We start from the raw sequence: 24,273 nt of genomic DNA on the forward strand, positions 1-24,273 counted from the left end.
TATTTTGGGGACAAATGATATTTTCTTATTTAGGGGTTTTATTTGTTATTTTCACATATTTAAAGTAAAAATGTATTATATTTAGTATTTTCATCATTATTCTTCATATATGTATTATATAGTATCTTTTCATTAACCCTTATTTCATGTTTCTTTTTTTGACTAAAATGTATATATATAGGCGTATATTATTTTCTTTATTCTTTTGGTCATTTATGGGTCCATGTTTCAAATGAGCTTTATTTGAGAGTGAGTTTGGATTTAATATGTTTATTGTTGTAATTATGACAAGTAAAGAATCCATTAGGGAGAAAGGGAAAATAAATCACAAAAAGAGTTTTCAATTTAATTATTTAAACTAATGGATTTTTAGAGGTTCCTAATGTAAATAAATAGTGTTTTCTTGACATTTCAAATCGTTTCTCAAAACACCACGTTTTAAAACCTTAGTCCGTTCCAACGACGGATTAAGCGAACCTTGTAATTAAAATCATTTTCATTATGAATAATAGAATTTTCGAATTGTTTTCTTAAATGATTTATACAAAATAAATTGACTTGTATGCTTAACCACGTCTTCTTATTAAAGGTTTTTACCTTAACGTTTTCAAACACTTGAGTCGTTCCAACGGCGATTCGGGTGAACTTCATCAAACGGGATTTTGAAACGTACCTAAATCGTTCCAACGGCGATTAAGGTACGAACCATGTAAATAAACTCATTTTGGGAAATAAGTTAGTATAGAATTAACACGCAACACGACATGTAAATCACGTGGTAAATAAACCACTTCTTTCTTCCTCCCCTCTCTTTGTATGTATATCCAATTGATGTAAATGAGTGATTCTTTACTAAAGTGGCTTTTCAATAATATATGCTCAAAATGGTTTCTAAAAAGAGAAAGAAAAGGTTTCAAATGAATTTTAAACTTAAAGAAGTATACGATTAGTCCGTTATCGCCTAACATGCTGAGTAGGAGGCAGGTGGTTCATAACCGGGCGATGTCGGGGTGCCTAGTAGCCTTTCTCCGGAAAGGAGCTAGCCTTCTCGGCTCGTACCTAAGTTTCCCGAACCCACACCGGTCTCCCGCAAGGGATCGGTGTTCATTTTCCCATTCGTGGGTGGCGACTCTTCCATATCTCCGAGCTCCGGTTCTGCCGAGCAGCTTGATTCCACGATTGGTTGCTTTCGGCGCCAATCACCGCTTACGTCGCCATGAGGTTGTCCACCCCCCGGTCCGCCCGGGAGATTAGGCCGCGGCACCTCGTCTAACAAGTGGCGACTCTGCTGGGGAAGCGAGAAATTTGATTCCGGAAGGCGTGTATTAAGCTCTTAACGGGGACGGATCGTATTATTTCTTTTCGTATGCATTCATGTGCATTATTGCAAACCTTTTGGGTAATTTCCGCGAAACCTCTAGTGAGAGTCCATTCGTCGCTCGAAAGAGGCTAGTGTAAGTTCCCCCTTACAGTAAGTCGCCAAAGGGTCCCCATCCATTCGTTAGGGGCGAATTTGTGCGGTCCTGTGAGGTCCCGCGCTCAGCCGTGTGAGCATATAGTAGCCTTAGAAGTTTCCATAGGATTACCCGTTACTATTTTTGATGTGATAAATGAATCAGTTCGTGTTTTCAAATCGCCATGATACGTGTCCAATCCTAACATATGTAAAGAAAATGAAATGATACGTTAATATATACTCTTAAACCGATATATGAACTACCCCAAAGTATTGAAACGATTCGAACTAAAGACGACTTAGTCATCTCGTATGAATGAACTTGTGCGACCCGCCTGGTCCCTTTCCGTGTCCCGAAGAAGGCACATGTTCATAGAAATACGTTATGACGTAAGCATGTATTAGTACGGATCGGTTTGATATTAAGGATAGTTATATCTCGATTCAAAAGACTATATTAACGAGTAGCCGTTATTCACATTCTTTAAATAGGTTGGGATAAAACGAAATTATAATGAAACGAAAACGAAGAACATTTCTGTTTCGAATGACCCTGTTGTAACGTAAAGAGTTTCGCAAACGTGACCCGTCCCTTCCGAATAAAAGACGAGCTCTTACGTTATGCCGTGTGTCGTTCTTAAGAGAAATGGACGTGTCCACAAAGGTGACTAAGAAAATAAAAGAAAAGGCAAAAATAAACAAACAACCAAAACCATTCTTTATCTACGATATATGTCAATCTCGAGAGTCGTTAAAGAAAATAAACCAATGTCGTTGGATACGTGTCTCGAACAAGTATATGCGCTGTTTAAAATCACGAAGCCGAATCAAACCAAACCGCATAATTGCGCCATATGGACGAGACTGCGGGTTTTGACTAACGACTCGATCATTTCGACCGTTACCAAAACTGCAAGAAATATGGCCCGATGTACGTGTTTGCTTAATTCGTGCCCAAATGAAAAAGAACGGTGAAATCCTTGCTTCGAATAAACATGCGATTCAACGAAACGTTGATTTTCTATAGCCACGCTAAGGTGATATATCCTGGAGATTGGAAAGAATAAAGAGTTGTAATTAGCCGAAAGATTACCATGCGCTCAAATAAGACTCGCCGTCTTTTCACGTAGCTAAAACGAGCAAACAGAGTCTTAACGCTAAAAACAAACGCGTTACGCGATGAATCCGTTCCCTAAATTCAAAAGTGATTTCATCACTAAATAAACGCATGGTTACGTCTCTCGATAGATCTAAAAGATCCCGTTGTAATCCCAAAATCGAGACACGAATCCGCGTGAATAAAAGGGAACGAGTCATGGACGATAACGAACGATTGGACTAAAAGAATAACTTGTACCACGTCTAAAAACCGAGATGCGCTCAAAGGGAGTCAAAACCCGAATTAATGCGTCTCGCGAAAGGACAAAAGATGAGTTATACCGAAAGGACAATCCGACTTGGTCGATTTCTTAGTCACTGAACGTTGACACGTCAAAACGAACTGTATTGTCTGATGGATGATTTACTTTTTTCTGCAATAATCGACGGCATCACGCGTCCCCTGGACCGCAATGTGAGCCCCAAACCAAAATCCTAGGAAAGAGACTTGGACCATCGAGTGTGTGGAGGAATAAGGGTGGAAGAGAGATGTTGTGATATGTGTAAATTAGACTAACGTTTGTTCTTCTTATCTTATATATCCGTAAATAAATAAACGCACACACCACGAATCATGCATATAAAACCATGCATACATACTAATAAATATCATTCGCGCAGACGTCACCATTAAGCGGTTGTGGTTCTGGGAGAGCAGTCGGTTAGTACGAGAGTTTGATCAGTTACAGATTGATAGTTCCGAATCGGTAATTGTGGCTTCTGATTCATCTTCATCCGGGTATACTCCTTCATCTGTCAGTATGTCTGCGACCGACGAAAAAGTGGCCGGATTGGAAAACTCTGTGAACAACATTAATGAGTAGTTAGCAATAATAGCGGCCCAGATAGCTAAGCTGGCGATGAAAGATGATAAGAGTGGCAGCAAGCAAGCTGAGAATGAGGTGAACGATGGCCCTCGCTTTGGGAACGAGGATGATTATCAGGATTATATCCGAAAGCAGCTTGAGAAGGAGAAAGCTAAGGAAGAGGAGTGGAAACAACACATCACACAGGAAGTGTAGGACTTACGCGGGGGAAGTTCCGGGAGTCAGGACTTTTATAACTTGAAGAATTGTTTATCGGCAACAGCTTTGCCTTTGAAATTCCGGCTCCCTGACATGAAGAAGTTTGATGGAACTGGGGATCCCACCGCTCACATGAATCAGTATGTTGCTGTGATGAAGCACACGATCCTGACTGAGGATCAAGTCCTGGGGCTGTTTAACACTTACCTAGAGGGGGCTGCCCTCACATGGTTTCATGCATTGCCGATGGTAACAAAGAGGGATTGGAAGGAATTAGCGAAGTCATTCATCGCTCAGTATAGCTTTAACACCATGCTTGAGGTCACTTTGAAGGAGTTAGAGAGCACTAAGCAACAGGTTGGGGAATCTTTTTCCGATTTTATGAAAAGATGGAGGGCTAAGGCCGCGGTTATGAAGCAGAAGCCGCTTGAGCAAGATCAGATTCGAATGGTGGTTGGCAACACATTGCCGTATATTAAGAATGAGTTGCGGTACATGCCGTTTACCGATTTCAATCAGATGTATAGTTGTGCCTTGACCGTTGAGGGGGATGGAGAGCCAAAGAAAGCTTATACCAAGTGGACGAAGTCTGGATATAGTGCCGGAGGGCCCAGTGCGAGTACCGAATCCGCAGCAGTGAAAGTACTTGATCTTAATGCTATTGAAAAGAGGAGGTTCGCCAAGTTTGATCAAACCTACGCGAAAGTTTTTGAGCGTTTGCAGAAAAAGGGATTGTTGAAAGCCCTTACTCTGTATAACAAAGCTCCACCTACTCCGCAGATACAGGCTAGAGGGTATTGTGAGTTCCACAACAGTTATGGGCATACAATTGAGAATTGCGAGAGGCTGAAACACGAAATCCAAGATCTAATCGAGGAGAAAAAGATAACTGATCCTTCGTCAGCGAACCCTTCCGTTAGGCGTAATCCATTGCCTAATCATAGGGTGAGCATGATCGGAGTTGGTCTGGCAGAAAGTGTAGTGATGGAATCCTTTGAGGAGAATGTAGAGGAGTTGTTGGACTCTGACGAAAAGAACAATGTGGGAAATGGTCTATATGTGTCCTTCCTTAGCGATGAACAAGAGGATGAACCAATGGATGAAGGATTGGATGGTGGAGCATCGTATGATGAAGATAGTGCTGAAGAGACCGGAGAAGGGTCGTCTCGGACTATTGTGCCTAATTTGGGTCTGTTTAGTGGAGGAAGAAATCCCGAGGTACACTTGCGTGAATATATGCACGACATGTTTGTTGAATCCTTCGGAGTGGATGAGATTGCTCAGTGGTTCCACCATTCGCTGGGAGGCGAGCCTTTGGAATGGTTCCACTCATTATCCGACTCTTGCAAGCACGATTGGGATCGGTTGTCGGATTTATTCTTAGAAAAGTACCAAAGAGCTGAAGACAGAACTGCGGAGCGCTTTGCGATACAGATTGGACCTATCAAGCGTCCGTTACTGAGGGTTAGCAAGTATAATGGCAATAAGGACCCTATGGAGCATCTTCACTTCTACTTGTCGGCCATGGCGCCTTTGGGTTTTAAAGAAGAAGAGATCACTAGCTTGTTTTGTAATTCGTTGATGGGTGAACCGTTAATGTGGTATATGTCGCTGCCGATGTATGTTAAGACCGATTGGGCGGCAATGACGAAGAGATTTATCAAGGAGTATACAGTATGGATGCTGGTAGAGCAAACCCCGGATTCCCCTTCTTACCAAACACCTGATGCGGTGTTAGCAATACCTAGGTATGGTGGATACCAGGATCCTGTTGAGCATGCGAGGTTATTCTGCAACCATATGTATGATGCCGGATTTCCGCAATGTGAATTACATGAACATTTTCCAGAAACCTTAATGGGAGAAGCCTTGTTGTGGCATCAAGGCCTATCAGAGGAGGAAATGGGTCATTGGGTACCGCTCAGGAGTGCCTTTGTGGCAAGGTATGAGATGTATAGTCCGTGGACGGGATCCCTGGAAGATCTGGATAGGATTAGGCAATTCCCCGAGGAACCATTTATGGATTATGCTAGGAGGTGGAGGCACCATTATGAACAGTGTCACGAAACAATGAGCAATAAGGTGCAGCTTATGTGCATACAACGAGGTGCTATTCCGTTGGCGGCAAGGAGAATGAGCAGAGTGTCCCTCCGTGATTACGACGATTTGATAGGCTGGGCTTTGTATGGATTAGCAGATCCCTTTTATTTGAATCCAAACGTTCCTCACGTCATGGATTTAATGATTGTGGACATTTGGGAGAGCTCTTCGGACGAGGAAGATGCTAATCGGAGGATTCCTATTAACATTTGGGATGAATCTGGTGATGAGCCGGAAATCGCCGTCATGACAAGATCAGGTCGAGTGGCCGAGGGAAAGGCACCTATAGTAGAGACTGAGATAGGGGAAGGGTCGGCTCCTAAGCCCGATGACCAAGTTCTTGAAAAATTGAAGAAGACACAAGCTAAATCCACGGTGTGGGAAGTTTTATGCCATTATAAGTACCATAGTGAGAACCTGATGAAAGAGCTGCAGAATTTGGTTATTTCTACCGATACTGAGCCGGCAGCACTAGTAGGGGCAATCATGGCTCGAAAGAAAACCAAAATCACATTTACGGACGAGGATCTCCCAGAAGAGGGGAAGGCTCACAATAAGCCTTTGTATATCCGAGCAGAAATCAACGGGAAGAAGACTAGCTGTGTGATGGTCGATGATGGATCGACTATTAATGTTTGTCCGTTGAAACTCTTGTCTAAACTGGGAGTGGAAAGAGGAGACTTGACGGCCTCAGAAACTGTGATTAGGGCTTATGATGATAGCCGAAGGCATATTGAAGGAGTCTTTAAGGCCAAGTTGAAAGTGGGGCCGCATGAAGAAGAAACTGAGTTCACAGTGCTGGATATCCCGGTAACCTTTGCCGTATTGTTGGGACGCCCATGGTTCCATAAGTTGGGAGGTGTGCCCTCCACGCTCCATCAAATGATCAAATTCCCCTTCGGAGAGGAGATAGTGACAATTAGAGCTGAGAAATTAAGCTCGGTGGCAGCGTTGGGAATTGAGCCTCAACTTTTCTCCGGATTCCAAGTGTCCGGGGTTTATGAGTCAAGCATGACCACCGATGTGGTGAAGATGATGAAGGGAGGTTTCATCCCAGGAATGGGCTTAGGAGCACACCATTAGGGGTTGCCAGAATTTCCGGACTTTAAGAGTCAGAAAACTCGGAGGGGTTTGGGATATGAGCAAGGAGGTCCGTCCAATGCAAGTAGTGAAGGAAAAGTGGGCCTAAGAAGTACTTCGTGAACGAGGGGCATGGAAAGGTGTATTCAGGAACCCCCGAGTCATGGACTAGCACAGAAGGGAAGATTCTGCCGGGGTTCGAAATCTTCAATGATGTTGCCGACTGGGGCAAAGGAAAGGCGAGCTGCTTTGTCGAGGAGATTATGATGCTAGACTTGAATGCCGAGGAGCAAGTCATCACTGTTGAAGTAACTGCAGGAGCGGGAGATGAACCCAGTACCTCCAAAGCATATGAGAAGCCCGAGAACCTTGATGATGAAAATTGTATTACTGCTTTGTTTGAATCTGATGATGTACTCGCCAATACTATCAATGAAATGAATTCTGATTTTGCTTACTTGCTTGATGTTGATCATGATCATTCCATGCATTCTCATTCATATAACATGCCTACATTTGAAATCAATGCAATAGAAATGTCAACTTTCAATTTTGGCACGGATGAAAATCCTAAACTTATACAAATTGCTCAAGAATTAACTATTGAAGAGAGGAAAGAATTTGAGAGAATAATTAAAAAATACGAAATAGTGTTTGCTTGGACATACGAAGACATGCCAGGAATCGATCAATCAATCGTAACTCACCGCATTCCAACATATCCCGAGGCGAGGCCCGTAAAACAGAAGCTCCGACGCATGAGACCAGAATGGGCAGATAAGATCAGAGAGGAAGTGAAGAAGCAGTTAGAAGCAGGGTTCATCGAAGTAATCGACTATCCCCCTTGGGTCGCAAATGTGGTGCCCATCGCAAAGAAGGACGGCAAAGTGAGAATGTGCATTGATTATAGAGATCTTAACAAAGCGTGCCCGAAAGATGAGTTCGCATTGCCTCATATTGACGTATTGATCGACAGTGCAGCATCGAGCGTTTTACACACGAATGTGGACGGTTTCATAGGCTACATGCAAGTTCAGATGGCCGAAAAACACAAAGCAAAAACCTCATTCACAACTGAGTGGGGGACATACTGTTACAGGGTGATGCCGTTTGGTTTGAAAAATGCCGGGCAACTTACCAGCGAATGGCCACAGCACTGTTCCATGATATGATACACAAGGAGGTAGAAGTTTATGTGGATGACATGATGGTCAAATCAGAGACAAGAGAGGGGCATTTTGCTGCGCTCGAGAAGTTTTTGGCCCGAATTGCAGAATTCAAGCTAAGGTTAAACCCGAAGAAGTGCTTTTTCGGCGTTTCATCAGGGAAAATCTTAGGCTACGTAATCGGAAATAAGGGAATCGAAGTAGATCCCGATAAAGTGAAGGCTATATAGGAAATGCCGGCACCGAAGAATGAGAAAGAAGTGAGAGGGTTTCTGGGGCAGGTTCAGCATATCAGTCGGTTCATAGCAAGACTCACCGCAATCTGCGAGCCAATCTTTAAGTTGTTAAGGAAAGACCAACCCACAATCTGGAATGATAAGTGTCAGCAAGCTTTGGAGAGCGTCCGGAACTATTTGTCTAATCCGCCAGTGCTGAGACCGCCTAAACTAGGAAAACCGCTTCTCCTCTACGTAGCGATTGAGGAGCGATCTATTGGGACAATGCTGGCCCAAGAGGGAGACACCGGTGTGGAGCACGCGGTGTATTATCTGAGTAAGAAGTTCTTGGAATACGAGCTCAAGTACAACATGATCGAAAAGACATGTGTGGCAGTAGTATGGCTAACGAAGAAACTACGGCATTATTTTCAATCGTATAAAGTGATCATTATTTCTCGGATGGACCCCGTGAAGTATCTGTACCGAACTCCGTCGTTGACAGGGAAGTTAGCCCGATGGCTACTACTTTTATCCGAGTTTGACATTGAATATGTAACGAAGAAGGTTGTCAAAGGGAGGGCCGTGGCAGAGTTTCTGGCCAACCAACCTCTAAATGCAGAAGAGGAAGAGATAAGCTATGATTTCCCCGATGAACACTTGAACGCAATAGAAGTTATACCATGGAAAATGTTCTTCGACGGAGCAGTTAATTCAAATGGAGCCAGAGTTGGAATACTACTTATTTCACCGGAAGGAGAAAGGATCCCGATGGCAAAGAAGTTATCCTTCCCTCTCACCAATAATATGGCCGAATATGAAGCGTGCATTTATGGTTTAGATTCATTAGCAGCACTGGGAGCATCGTATGCCGAAATTTGGGGTGACTCAAAGCTAATCATCGAGCAGGCACAAGGAAACTGGGAAGTAAGGGAAGAAAGGCTACGTCCATATCTAGATCAGCTAGAAGGGTTGGCACAAAGATTCAAGGAGTGTCGTTTCTATCACATTCCTCGAGCGCAGAACCAGGCAGCGGATGCCTTGGCCACTTTGGTGTCAGTTTGGGACAACCCCCGGGACCTGGCCTCGAAGCCGTTGGTATTGAGGAGATCTCACAAACCATGCTACGAAGACGTAATGCTGTTAGGGGCAGATGAAAAACCATGGTATTTCGATATCGTGAACTTCATGAAGAGTGGAACATATCCGGCAGAGTCAGAGCCCAGGGATCAAGCTGTGATTAGAAGGTTAGCTCGGCAGTTCGTCATCCACAACGACTTGCTCTACAAAAGGCACATTGATGGGTTACAACTAAGGTGCTTGGATGCGGGAGAAGCCCGCGAGGCAATGGAATCAGTACACTCAGGGATTTGTGGGGCCCATATGGGAGGAGCAGTGCTGGCCAAGAAAATCATCAGACAAGGCTTCTATTGGCTCACCATGGAAAGAGATTGTAATGAGTATGCGAAGAAATGCCACGATTGTCAAATCCACGGCGATTGTAGTCATCTTCCAGCCATGGAATTACATGTGTTAGCACCTATTTGGCCATTCGCTGCTTGGGGCATTGACATCATTGGCGAGGTAAGGCCTAATGCTTCGAATGGGCACAAGTTTATTGCAGTCGCCATCGATTATTTCACCAAATGGGTAGAGGCAGAGTCGTTTAGCAAATTGGGATCCAAGCAGATGAGAAAGTTCATTGAGAAACACTTGATCACCAGGTTCGGAGTGCCTCATCACATGATTACGGATAATGGGGTCCAGTTTCAGGGAGAAGTAAGGAGTCTCTTCCGAGAATATGGCATTGAACATCATAGGTCTTCTCCGTACCGTCCACAAGCTAATGGAGCAGTAGAAGCAGCTAATAAGAACCTTAAGAGGATTCTCGTAAAAACGGTGGAATCACATCGGAATTGGCATGAGCAGCTCCCACTCGCATTATGGGCTTATCGCACGATAGTTAGAACCTCAACTGGGGCAACGCCATTCTCCTTAGTATACGGTGCAGAAGCCGTTCTCCCGATTGAGATTGAAAAGCGATCGTTGAGAATCGCAGTGGAAGCAGAAATTCCCGAGACGGAATGGGTGAAGAGGCGGTGTGAGCAGTTGGCTTTAGTTGACGAGAAAAGGATGGAAGCCCTTTACCATGTACAGTTATATCAAAGAAGGATGGCTTGAGCTTTCAATAAAAAAAGTCAAGACCAGCCCTATCAAAGAAGGAGATTTGGTGCTGAAACAGATCCGTGTGATGCACACCGACCCTAGGGGCAAGTTTAAGCCTAACTGGGAAGGGCCATTCTTCGTGAAGAAGATACTAAGCAAAGGAGCGGTGAAGTTAACTACTATGGATGGCATGGGGCAATCAGGGACATCCCAATGGGTGAAAACCCGAAAGGGCACTCGTTTAAAAATTCCGGGATAGTAAAAGGAGAGGGGAAAATCGCCGGGATCCGAAAACCGAAAGGCGGGTCCTGGTAACAATAGTTATAACTTGAGCAATTACAAAAACAATGTATAAGAGGCTAAGTATTTCTATTGTTTGTAAATAAATAAAGGCATGAATATATTTGACGAGAATGATTGGAATCATCATAATCTACTGAATGCATGGTAATATGAATCATGAGTTATACATTTCCTACCTTACTTTTCACAATAAAAAGCCTACATGCTATCCACCCCACTCCCTATACATCAGCTATACATCGGGGTAACTCTAATGAAAACTACAAAGCAATACATAATAAGCCTAATATGGAGGGAAGTCCCAGTAGGCCTCAAACCCCCTCAAATGCGATGCCCGCTCCGCAGATAAGGTCTCCTCGGTAACTCGAAGCCTCTCCTCGGCAACTCGTGCTCTCTCCTCGGCAGCGAGGCGTCTAGTGGTCTCAACATGCACCCTCTCCTCGGCAGCAAGGCGTCCAATGGTCTCATCACGCGCCCTCTCCTCAACGACAAGACGTCCAACAGTCTCTCTCCGCATCACCCCCGACCAGTGGTCGTTCTGCTCTTGGTACACCTGGCCAACCCTGGCATCGGCCTCCCGCACCGACTCACTCTGTCTCCGCTCATGGGCATGAAGATCGCTCTAAAAAAAAGAAAGGAAAAACAGATGAAAAAATAAATAAGAAGCAGCATAGGCAAGAACAGAAATCATACATACATGCATGCATTCCACTACACTAAAATAAAGTAAGGATACATACCAGGTGATCGGCACAGCGCAAGCTGAGGCGGTCTCGGAGGTAACCGGACAGTCCCACATAATCTGTATAAGTCTCTCTTGTAGTCTGCGAAGCATCGGAAGGGTCAAAGGGCACCCTCGATGTGAAGACGGGAGGAGCCATCTCGACACCCGCATAGGCTGTCCCGAACTCATCATAACAAACGGTGGTGAAATCTCTCCCGTAGTCCGGAACGGGCACACCGAATGAGGACCTCTCCGGTCGGGTAGCACTGTAGGACTCGCCGACATAGTAGGGTGGCTCGCCCACAGATGTCTGAGCTCGAGTGCCGTCAAAGAAGTCCGACAGATGAGCACTCCTCGAGGACCCCTCCTGCAAATGAAAACACAATAAATACCGCTAACCATCTCATGAATAAAGGTAAATAGGCTGAACCACTCACCGGGACCTCCTCCTGACCGAAGACTGCCGCGACAGCCTCCCGCGAAAATACGTCTGCCACGGGATCCACCTCCATCGCCGCCGCTGGGGCATCCCTCGCGCTCAATAGAGTCGATAGGTAAAGATCACGGCCCCCGGTATGAACCCACACCTCTCTACCGACAAACCGACGGGTCAAGTCCTGACGGATGACCGACAAGGGCATGGTCCGCACCGCGAACATGGAAACGGGAATCTCGCCCGGTGACCAGTGTGCATCCCTAATCCCGGTGATGCCCCGGTCACCCAAATACCAAGCCCGCATGCAGGGGCCGATGAGCACGCACTGCTGCTCCTGGACCAAAGTCACGTACATGTAGTCGGGACCAAAGTCAAGGTCGTCCCACCTAAACTTGATCTAAAAAAAACACACAGAAAGGTCAGATCCGATCAAACAAGAATCTAGCACGACTAGAAGATATCTACCTGTCCCAGGGTCCGCGAGTCAATCCAGTCTAGGAGCCGCACCACCGTCCGTCTCTTCTCTACGCCTAGGTCAAACTCTCTCCACCGAGTCATGAGAGAGAGCCTCGGTACTCGTGATCGAGGCCGAGACTGGCTAGGAAGGATCCGCCTCTCATACGCCCAAACCTGCGGTAAAAACAAGGGTTATGAATGTAAAAGCGTGAAGAAGATAAAATGGGCGAGTCAAGGATGCGTCACGTACCAGTAGGGCAAATGTGTAACCACCGAAGTCCTTGCGCTTCCGGCAAGTCAAATCCAAAAACTTATATAAGAAGGCTAGGCCCGCTCCCACCCAATCATAAGACGCTGCCGCATCCAAATCACTGAGAGCCTGCATAAGACCAGCGTGTACCTTTCCGCTCTTGGTGCGGAAAATCGTCTCACTCAGGGTGTACACTAGGAAGCTACGAACTGCCAAGTCAGCATCGTCCGTCTCGCAAAAATCCCGGCGACTCAAAAGACTCGCAGTAGAAACGAACTTCTCTGGAGAAGATCTGGCGCATGGGTAAGCTCCCGGCCCAATCAAAGCAGCTAGCCTAGCGCGGTCGACCCGCGGTCGCATCATATCAAAACAAAAGGGAACTGGAGTGCTACTCCCCCGCAGCCCTGTCAGCAAAGAAAAATCTCTGGGCGAGATGGTCATCTCCCCAAAAGAAAGGTGGAAGGTGTGGGTCGAGTCAACCCACCGCTCGCATAAGGCACGCAGGCCAAAACGATCGCACACCCCGTTGGTGCGGGGCAGCGCTGAAATAAAGGGCTCAAAGCCCAGCTCACGCACACGGGCTCTCGCCGCGGCGCCTAGCATAGAATACCACGTATGGATCTCGGCCGTAGTCCCGGAAATCTCGAGGAACTAAAAAGAACAAGACAGGAAAATTTAAAGCGTGTGTTTGATGAAAACACGTTAAGACTAGTTATTCTTTCAGTCAGGGTCTAACCTAGAGACATCTGGTCAGTTTGGACCAACTTTCTGTAAAAATCTCTCCTTTAGGGTCGTTTATGTAAGATTTAGTTAATTCTTTATTCTTTAATCCACTCTCGTCCGCATTGACAAGGGGCATTAGTCACGTTTTTACTATTCACGTGCACTATTCACGTTTTTACTATTCACGTGCATTAGTTAAGTTTTCACTATTCACGTTTTTACTATTCACGTGCATTAGTTAAGTTTTTACTATTCACGTGCATTAGTTAAGTTTTCACTATTCATGTTTTACTATTCACGTGCACTATTCACGTAAATTAGTTAAGTTTTCACTATTCACGTGCACTATTTCACTATTCATGTGCACTATTCACGTATTCACGTATTCACTATTCACATGCACTATTCACGTTTTTACTATTCACGTTATTTTTACTGTTAGCATGCATAAATTCGTAGTGTTACTATTCACATGCATATAGCGCGCATTCTTACACAGAAATAAACAAGTGTTACTTGTAAGTAAAGAAGTTCACATTTTCTAGCTAAAGTCCTCTAAGGCAATTTAAAGGTTAGCATGCAAATCATGTTCGGATAGGGATACTAAAGCCTAGAATTTGAATCAAATAACGAAAAAGTGAGAAAGTACTTACCTCGTTGCAGCGTGTCCGACTCAGGTGCGTCGTAGGATCGTGGAAAGGGTCCACTCTAGCCAGGTTCACGTAAACCTCCTCCATGCCTCTCGTGCCATCGCATTCATCCAAATCCATCCCGAGGATAATCCAAATCAAAATCTAGAGAGAGAAAGAAGAGAGAGAAGGTTGGGGTTGAAATGAAACCCCACCACCTTATATAGGAAGAGGGAATGGCGTTCCCGTAAATACTGAAAAAGGTACGATGTGACATAAAGGTAAAAAGTAAATAATTAATTACCAGGTGCACAGACCTCCGATTTGCAGTCCGTTTCAGCCTGCATTTCTCCCAGACAGCAACCAATATTGTCAAGATATGAACTCTAGACAACAGCCAATTTTTATAGAACAGTGACACCAGTCAAAATACAGATGACAGTCAACAGAAAAATAATCGTTAGTCTATATCATTCTAGACTAAAACACGTTCCCATTAAACCTCCGAGATGCTAGATCCAGTGAGAATATACAGACAACAGTGTTGTAGAAGAATTCAGAGACAATCCTCGCTTTTGAGCCATTCTACTCACGGTCTTAGACCGGATTTGCTTTTGAGCCGTTCTACCCGCGGTCGTGGACTAGGGTCGCTTTCGAGCCATCTTACTCACGGTCGTAGACCGGAATTGCTTTTGAGCCATTTTTACCCGCGGTCGTGGACCAGGGTCGCTTTTGAGCCATCTTACTCACGGTCGTAGACTAGGGTTGCTTTTGAGCCATCTTACTCACGGTCGCAGACCGGAGTTGCTTTTGAGCCATTTTACCCGCGGTCGTGGACCAGGGTCGCTTTTGAGCCATCTTACTCACGGTCGTAGACTGGAGTCGCTTTTGAGCCATTTTACCCGCGGTCGTGGACCAGGGTTGCTTTTGAGCCATCTTACTCACGGTCGCAGACCGGAGTTGCTTTTGAGCCATTTTACCCGCGGTCGTGGACCAGGGTTGCTTTTGAGCCATCTTACTCATGGTCGCAGACCAGAGTTGCTTTTGAGCCATTTTACCCGCGGTCGTGGACCAGGGTTGCTTTTGAGCCATCTTACTCACGGTCGCAGACCGGAGTTGCTTTTGAGCCGTTGTACCCGCGGTCATGGACCAGGGTCGCTTTTGAGCCATCTTACTCACGGTCGCAGACCGGAGTTGCTTTTGAGCCGTTGTACCCGCGGTCGTGGACCAGGGTCGCTTTTGAGCCATCTTACTCGCGGTCGTAGACCAGAGTTGCTTTTGAGCCACTTCACTCACGGTCGTAGACCAGAGTTGCTTTTGAGCCATTTTTTCCCCGGTCGTAGGCCGAAATCGCTTTTGAGCCCTTTTACTCACGGTCGTGCACCGAAATTGCTTTTGAGCCATTCTTACCCATAGTCAACGTACGCTAGACTCCGAGAGAAAAACATCCACCGACGGCCGATTCAGAGGCAAGGCTGGAGAGAATCGGAAAACGACACCGGAACGCGCAGCGCGAAGGTTAGGTATTCTCCCTCCTACTCTTTACGTGTCTTTTACTTTTTATATGTTTTACATTGCATGTGTTGCGTTAGCAAAAAACGTTTTCAAAACACACACATCACTGTCAAAATAGCAAAGTAGGGGCAACTGTAGACACCGAGTCGGAGGACTTGTGACGAAAACCTGAAAACAAGACGGTTGAAGCGGTTGATTTCGGAAGTTTTGAAAAAAAACAAAAAAAATAATAAATGCATAATAAGGAAGGAAAAGTTACGACGGGTCGTTGTTGTCGATCGGATGGCTCGCGAGTGCTTAGCGGCGTGGTGCGAGCGCTTAGCAGCAGCCGATGTGCGTTCGACGACAGTCGGACGCCCGCTCGACAGCACGTGGCGCGCGCTCGGCGTCCGTCAGACGCACGCGTCCAAACGCAAATGGCGCACGCTCGACGTCCGAGCGACGCACGAGCCCAGTAGCGCGGAGCGCGCACTCGTCGGCCACGGGGCGTGTGCGCCCGGCAGCGCGGAATGTGCGTTCGGCGGTCACGGCGCGTGGACGCCCGGCGGCGCTGAACGCGCGCTCGACGGCTACGGGACGTGCGCGCCCGACGGCGCGAGACGCGCCCCGGCGGCTGTTGGGCGATCGCCCAACAAATTTTGGGCGGCCGCCCAACAATGTTGGGCGCTCGCCCAACTATTGTTGGGCGATAGCCCAACGAAGGTTGGGCGGCCGCCCAACCCTCTTGGGCGACGCCCGATTTTGCTCGGGCGTCGCCCATTCCTCCGGGGATCCGAATTCCTATAAAAGGCATGGATCCCCATGCATTAGAAGAGGAGCTTTTTTTGGAAGGATTTTCTCACTCTAGACATTTTTAGAGAGAGAAAATTTATTTTTTGGGAAAAAACATTTTTTTTTCTAAAAATTACAAATCTCCTAAAAGTTAAAATTTTACCAAAAACATCGGGAAGCACGATTCGTGGAATCAATCGACGTCAACCGTCAATACCGAACTTAAGGTATTATCCGAGGACTAAACTCTTTTATTTTATTTAATTTATTTCCTTCTTTTATTTATTTTTATGTTGTGTTTTTATTTATTTAGTTGTTCATTTATTTTATCACTTTTTATTTAATTTTGGGTATTTATTTAATTTTCATCTCGTTGTGAATAAAATTGGATTTCGTTTTAAAATAAAAAACCTCGTTTTGATATCCCAATACGAACCGTGATCCGATAAAAAGGTAGTTTGAGTATTGAAAACGTTGTAATTATAAGTTTTTAATTCAAAAGAAATTTTCAAATAATGTTTTAAAATAAAAACGTCGTTTTAGGAACTTCCGTTATTGACTATGATCCATTTTTTGTAGTTCGAAAATCCAAAACGATTGAATTAGACTTAATTTAAAGCTTTTGAATAAATCTGGAAACAATTGGAGTGCTGCTGTAATTTTCCGTTTTCTGTCACTAAAAGCTGTTTACCGACGGAATTTCCGTCGGTAAATCTGCTGGAATGTAAAAAATGCTGTTTTGGTCCCTCTTTCTCAACTTTTAAGCTTTTAATCCTTTATGTATATATGTATATTTATGTAACAAACATTTTCAAATTATTTTTGGATAGTTGGTACATATAGTTTTAGGATATTTATATATCATTTTTTGATTTAATTTAAATATAAGTATATGTATATATATCTTTTTTTTCTTTTTCCTTCATTTAAATGGTAATGAATTTTATTTTAAAATGATATTTACTTGGGTGTTTTGGGAGTGATTAATTAGTAGACATTTTGGGGATAAATGGATATTATTTTGACATTTAAATTACATTATGTATGTATATATATAGTTTTGGGCTATTTGGGCTATATTAGTTATTATTAGATAAAACTATTTTGGGGACAAATGATATTTTCTTATTTAGGGGTTTTATTTGTTATTTTCACATATTTAAAGTAAAAATGTATTATATTTAGTATTTTCATCATTATTCTTCATATATGTATTATATAGTATCTTTTCATTAACCCTTATTTCATGTTTCTTTTTTTGACTAAAATGTATATATATAGGCCTATATTATTTTCTTTATTCTTTTGGTCATTTATGGGTCCATGTTTCAAATGAGCTTTATTTGGGAGTGAGTTTGGATTTAATATGTTTATTGTTGTAATTATGACAAGTAAAGAATCCATTAGGGAGAAAGGGAAAATAAATCACAAAAAGAGTTTTCAATTTAATTATTTAAACTAATGGATTTTTAGAGGTTCCTAATGTAAATAAATAGTGTTTTCTTGACATTTCAAATCGTTTCTCAAAACACCACGTTTTAAAACCTTAGTCCGTTCCAACGACGGATTAAGCGAACCTTGTAATTAAAATCATTTTCATTATGAATAATAGAATTTTCGAATTGTTTTCTTAAATGATTTATACAAAATAAATTGACTTGTATGCTTAACCATGTCTTCTTATTAAAGGTTTTTACCTTAACGTTTTCAAACACTTGAGTCGTTCCAACGGCGATTCGGGTGAACTTCATCAAACGGGGTTTTGAAACGTACCTAAATCGTTCCAACGGAGATTAAGGTACGAACCATGTAAATAAACTCGTTTTGGGAAATAAGTTAGTATAGAATTAACACGCAACACGACATGTAAATCACGTGGTAAATAAACCACTTCTTTCTTCCTCCCCTCTCTTTGTATGTATATCCAATTGATGTAAATAGGTGATTCTTTACTAAAGTGGCTTTTCAATAATATATGCTCAAAATGGTTTCTAAAAAGAGAAAGAAAAGGTTTCAAATGAATTTTAAACTTAAAGAAGTATACGTTTAGTCCGTTATCGCCTAACATGCTGAGTAGGAGGCCGGTGGTTCATAACCGGGCGATGTCGGGGTGCCTAGTAGCCTTTCTCCGGAAAGGAGCTAGCCTTCTCGGCTCGTACCTAAGTTTTTCGAACCCACACCGGTCTCCCGCAAGGGATCGATGTTCATTTTCCCATTCGTGGGTGGCGACTCTTCCATATCTCCGAGCTCCGGTCCTGCCGAGCAGCTTGATTCCACGATTGGTTGCTTTCGGCGCCAATCACCGCTTACGTCGCCATGAGGTTGTCCACCCCCCGGTCCGCCCGGGAGATTAGGCCGCGACACCTCGTCTAACAACCGCCTTCATTCGGTTCTACTCCTCTTCCGGCATCTGGGCCAACAAATAATGGATCATTCAGCTATCTTACTCCCTCTGAGTTAGGTCAAAGAATTATTGACTCATCACATGCCCTGCTCCATGACCTCCATCAAACAAACAACGATGCCGCTGGGTCAGTTCCTGTTGAGCCAACTCAGCTTTCGTCTGTCACTCAGCTTCTTACAGAGATTAAAGGTCTGAAGGATCTTTTGAGTGTCATGACTTCATTACAGTCTCAACAGCCTAGGCAGGAATCTATAACGAAGCTGGCCGAACTCCAGCTGACCATGGTACATTATATGAACTCTCTACAGAGTCAACTTCATCAATTGTCAGCTGCGAACACAATGTATGCAACTTCTGTCGAAGTTCATCAACTCTTCAACCAGCTTCACACTGAGCAGGAGAAAACCAATCACCAACTCTCTTCCTCCTCCCAATGCTCCATTGAGCAAATTAGTGAGGCTGTGCGTCTGCTAAACTTAAGCAAGGAAGAGATGGAAACTGACCAGCTCAAAACCAACGAAATCCTGAAGTACTGTCGAGTCACTTTCAACCACGTGCGCCATACAAATGCTCAGCGTCAGTATTTTGATTCGGCTTTGCTAAAGATGTTTCATCAAGCTTTTGCAATGCTCACTGACAGCATACACTGGGTTGGCAAGTCTCAAGCATATGTTTTGAGTATGCTGAGTGCTGCAGCTATCGGTATTCCACATCCTATTCTGGATGATGGTGTTCCAATTTTCGATGGCATAAATACAAGCACACGAAAACTAAAGGCATTCTCTAAACGCCTAACTCAAGCTGCCATTGACGACACCTTCATTCCTCCTCCCGCTGATGGTGGCAAAACGGGGGAGAAAGAACAAGCACAAAGAACTCAGCAATCAGAGGAAGCTTCAGGAAGTCAGCAAAAATACAAGGGAAAGGGTAAAGCTAAAGAGCATGAAGCCCAACTTAACTACAAGAAGAAATAGCCTGACTAGGATTGACTAGATTCAATTTTGTTAAAACTTGTAGTCTTTCCCTTATGCATTTTTGTTTTTGTGCTGACCTGAATACAAAACTATGCATCTATCTTTTCAACACTGACCAATCTTATGTGATGCTTACTCATGTTTTGTATTGAATAGTTAAACGCATCTTCATTAAATCAACTGTCCTACTTGTCTACATTGCTTTATGATTGTATGCTGTGTTGATCAATATGTTGACCTCTTTTACATGTCTTATTAAAAACACATTGAACAAAGAAATACTCAGCGCTCTCTGATATCTAAATCTTCCGCATAAACTGAGTTATAAAGAATATGTTTTAAAAGCTGACCTAATTCTGAAAACTGACCTTAGACTTACTTGATTAAACCTTGAAATGTTTAAAGTAAAACTAAGTCAGTAGCTCAACCCTTACGGGGGAGTATACTGAGTAATATAAGGTCAACTATCATGGGGGAGCTCAACACTGAGTTCTTCAACTGAATATTTTTGCCAACATCAAAATGGGGGAGTTTGTTGAAACACCTTTCCACATGATTTTGATTTGACAAAATTATTTAAGTAATTGATAAAAAATATTCTAACACATTAAATTTAAATGATTTGATTTATTTATACTAATGTGTTTGTTCAATGTTGAGTTTATTTATCTATAAGACAATAAGATATAAAGTCTAAAAGCCCATGAGTGGAAGTCAAGCCCAAGTCAACATAATCAAGACCGCATGGCCCAAGAAGATGAAACGAAGTCATATTGAGCAAAACGACGACTCAGCATGAAGAAGGATCGAGAAGCCTTCTAGCAAAAGCTTCAAGAGGAAGCTGCTGAGTTAAGCGACAAGCAGTCAGGACAGCGGCAGACAAGAACCAACTTGTAGATAAAGTATTTCTACTTTGGGTAAAGTTCAGAAGGCGTAGGAAGCTGTCTGGAAGACTTTGCCAAAAATGTCGAAACATTCTGTTTGCCAGACGAAAAGCTGCCGAGCACTACCGTGGACAGAAGATGCAAGAATCTCATTGGCCAACGACACTGTGCACGTACTGAGCGACAATGACAGGAAGCCGTTTCCCTCCAACGGTTATTTCGAAATTCGAAATTACCGGTGCCTCAAGTGTCACTATAAATAGGCCTCTCATTTGCTTCAATCGATGCAGATCTTCAATTAGCCAAAAACGCTGTCCAAATTCATACACGAAGTTCTGTGAGAAAAGCAAAGCAAAAACCTTACACCAATTTCCATATTATTGTGTAAAAGTCTAGAGTGATTTTCAATCATCTAAAGTGTCTTAGCAATTGTTGTTTAGGACAAACACTTCATCATTTCTAGAAGAATAGAAAGGAGAGGCTGAGTATTCGGTTATAGTACTCAGCAGTAGATATAGGAGTGAGTAGAGGTATAGAGGAAGGTACTCTTGTATACTCAGCTTCTATTGTAAAAGGTTTCATGCTTTACCTTTAAAGAGCTCAGTAGAGAATTCAAAAAGCTCGGACGAGTTCCGGGGACTGGACGTAGACGGAGAGGCTGAACCAGGATATGTCTGTTGAATAACATATTTCTAACCTTTAAACTCCTTTATATATTGCTTGCTATAAAACTGACTAAGTAACAAACTCACGCTGAGTTGAGTGCACTAAGAAGCTGAGTTCAGGAATAGACTCTAAGTGCTATATCCTGACTCAACGAAAGAAATAGACTTAGTCACAAGTTGACTAAGCTTGTGTCTTAGAATTACTTAGCGCTGCTGTGTAAACCTTTTCTTAAGAAAAGAAGTCAGCCTAAACGGACAAAATTTTAAATAGTTCCTATCCCCCCTTTGGAACTAAACTTGTCACGTTATAAGGGACCAACACTTGCTACGCACGAGGATACTGATGTGACTGCTGACATACCGCAAGGTATGCCCGTGCTGGAAAGTGAGGCGAAGGAGACTGCGGAGGGTGCAGAGGTGATTGCTGCCGAACAGGAAAAGGGCGAGAACCAGATTCAGGGGGTGCTTACTCGAAAGCGTAAGAAAGAGAAAGGCAAGTCAGTTGCTGGAGCTGAGGGTGAAGAGATGTGCGCTAGTGATGATGCTGTTGGGGCAAGTGAGGGCTCTAAGCGAGCGTGTACTGATGGCGGGGCCGAGCTTTCAGCGGATATGATGGATCAGGTAGGTGATCACCCAGAGATGGTAAAAAGAATGGCATAAAAATTGCCAAGTTTCGGGAATACGTTATGGGTTTGTCGGTGCACTCTGATATGGCATCGTCGGAGCTGGCACGTGCGATGGCTCGTGTTGCTAGGGTGCCCGGAGAAGCTCACCGAATGGAAGGCGTGTCCAAAATGAACCTGGGTGTGGAAACTTTGTCGGCGCTTGGTGTGGTAAGTTCTCCTGATATGCTCGTTTAGGTTTGTTTTTAATGACCGTATCCTGACTTGTGCAATTCTATGTAGGCCATTCAAAATGCCAACACGATTTTTGACATGTGTGTGAACGATGAGCAACTGTTTCGGGACATGGAGCAAGGTTTGCGGAATGCTGTGAACGAGCTGGAAGTGGCGAATGGGAAGTTAGTTACCGCCGGAGAGTTGTTGGAGCGCCGTGAGGGCGAGATCGCAGTGCTAACCGAGCAGCTTAAAGTGGAGAAAGGAGGCCGAGTGGAGCTGTCGAAGAGGTTGGCACGCGATGCTGAGGAGCTCCATTCCCACAAGGTTCTGCTTAAGGTGGCCATCTTATGGACTCGTCGAGTGAAGGAGAAGGTCGAGGAGAGAGCTAGGCAAGCTGTTTTTTTGTCCGAGGAGAACGAGACGCTCAAGCGGGAACTTGAGGTGGCTCGGAAGGAAGCTACTGATCTGCGTGCCTTCGCGGGACAACGCGAGGAGAAACTGATAAAAATGGACCGAATGATGCTCATTGCCGCTGCTCACTCTGCCGGATATGAGGTTCCTCCGGAGGTCATATTCTCGCCGAATGTGTATGATAAAGCTGCCTAGGCGAAAGCTGTTGAGTTTTGTGGCCGTTTTAAGAAAAAATAGTGGTAGATGGAGATAGCCTGCTGATAGGGGTAAAAAACCCCTATCTTTTGGTACGGTTTTAGGACGGTTTTTAGCGTTATTTCATGAATAAGCGAGCAATTCTCGCATTTATATGCTTTTGTGTGAGTTAGTTAGAAATTGGAAATGTTTTATTTACTTTTCGTTGTTTAGGCTCGTTTTCTGGTTATTTGAGGCAAATATGGCCAAAATAGCATGTACGTTAAATTTCCATTATCTTTTATAGCTAATTGATCCGCCAAAAGTCGCACCAAACGGAGTGTTTACTCAAAATGAGCAATTAGCGGGTCAATTTAACCTTTGGACTAATGTCATTTGGAGTTTATGTGCGTGTGCAGGTTAAAACAAGATCAATTTTAGGCAAAAATCGCGTCTCGGGGACCCCCGGCAGTCGCTCGGCGAATTGAGTATCGGCGCGCAGCCCAAGCGCTGCTCGGCGAGCTGCCCATGTGCTGCTCGGCGAGCTGCCCAGGCGCTGCTCGGCGCGCAGCCCAGGCGCTGCTCGGTGAGCTGCCCAGGCACTGCTCGGCCGAGCAGGCCCCTGGAGGCTAGCTCGCTGAAGGAAATTAAGGCTAAGGTATAGCAGCGGAAATATAAAAAAATTTTAGCCTACTTCCTTTTAACCATAGGATCCGTTAATCGTTATTTCATATAAAGAGGGATAAGAAGAAATACCTTTCGATGATCAATCTACCGTTGCAAACGAAGTGCCCACAACTTCAAAGGAGATGTAAACAGTTTACCAAACTTCCCCTATCCGAAACAGACCTTCCAGACCTCCGAACGACAATCCCTTCGGTGGAAACGTGGAAGAATATGTCTAGAAGCTACTGTCCAAAAATCACGACGATCCGACGGTTCAATCTCCGGGAATCCTCGAAATAGTGAACTGACCTGATGTAGGCGAAGAAAAACGAATTTCTCCCTTTTGATTGTTTTTCCTTCTTTCGTGAACACGGTGAGATTAAGTTAGAATCAACCCTTATGAGATGCAACCAAAATAGATTGCCTCTAATAAACCAACACAAGATCAAAGAGAAAGAGGGATGAATAAGATTAATCAATCGATGGAATGCCGTATGAATTCTTGTTCACGAACTTGGGAATAGAATTCTTTTCTCTCTCTCTTAAGCCATTTCGAAAATCACAAGTGGGGAGGGATATATGCTTAGTCGAAATTCACTATAGGGAGGGGTATATATATTAGCTTGTATCTAAACCCTAGTTAGATAGGAATAGGTTACTTAATAGGAATTCCATTCGGAATAGGATTCCTAATTATTATCTTATAATATATCAAATACATTTAGGATAATAATAAATAACCTAATTGGATAATAATAGGAGTATATTAATCTAATTAAAACTCCTAACTTAATTATCTCTTAATTAATTTAATTCATAATCCTAATCTAATTAGGATTAATGGAATAAAATTAATTCCTTACTAATACATATAAATTTCGGCCCCCTCCTTGTATTTGGGTCTCCATCTATTAATCATATCCATCTCTCTTTTGGTTCCAAGTCTTATGTGTGATCCATTAGGTCCTTACTACTTCTGGCCGTATGCAACCTATTAAATTAATTTCTTCAAGAATTATATTTAATCCCTTGCATAACGGAATGATGTACAGAGTATGTTATTGGCAAGTCCGTAATCATTCC

This window comes from Euphorbia lathyris, chromosome 10 (assembly GCF_963576675.1).
Source record: "Euphorbia lathyris chromosome 10, ddEupLath1.1, whole genome shotgun sequence".
Lineage (NCBI taxonomy): Eukaryota > Viridiplantae > Streptophyta > Magnoliopsida > Malpighiales > Euphorbiaceae > Euphorbia > Euphorbia lathyris.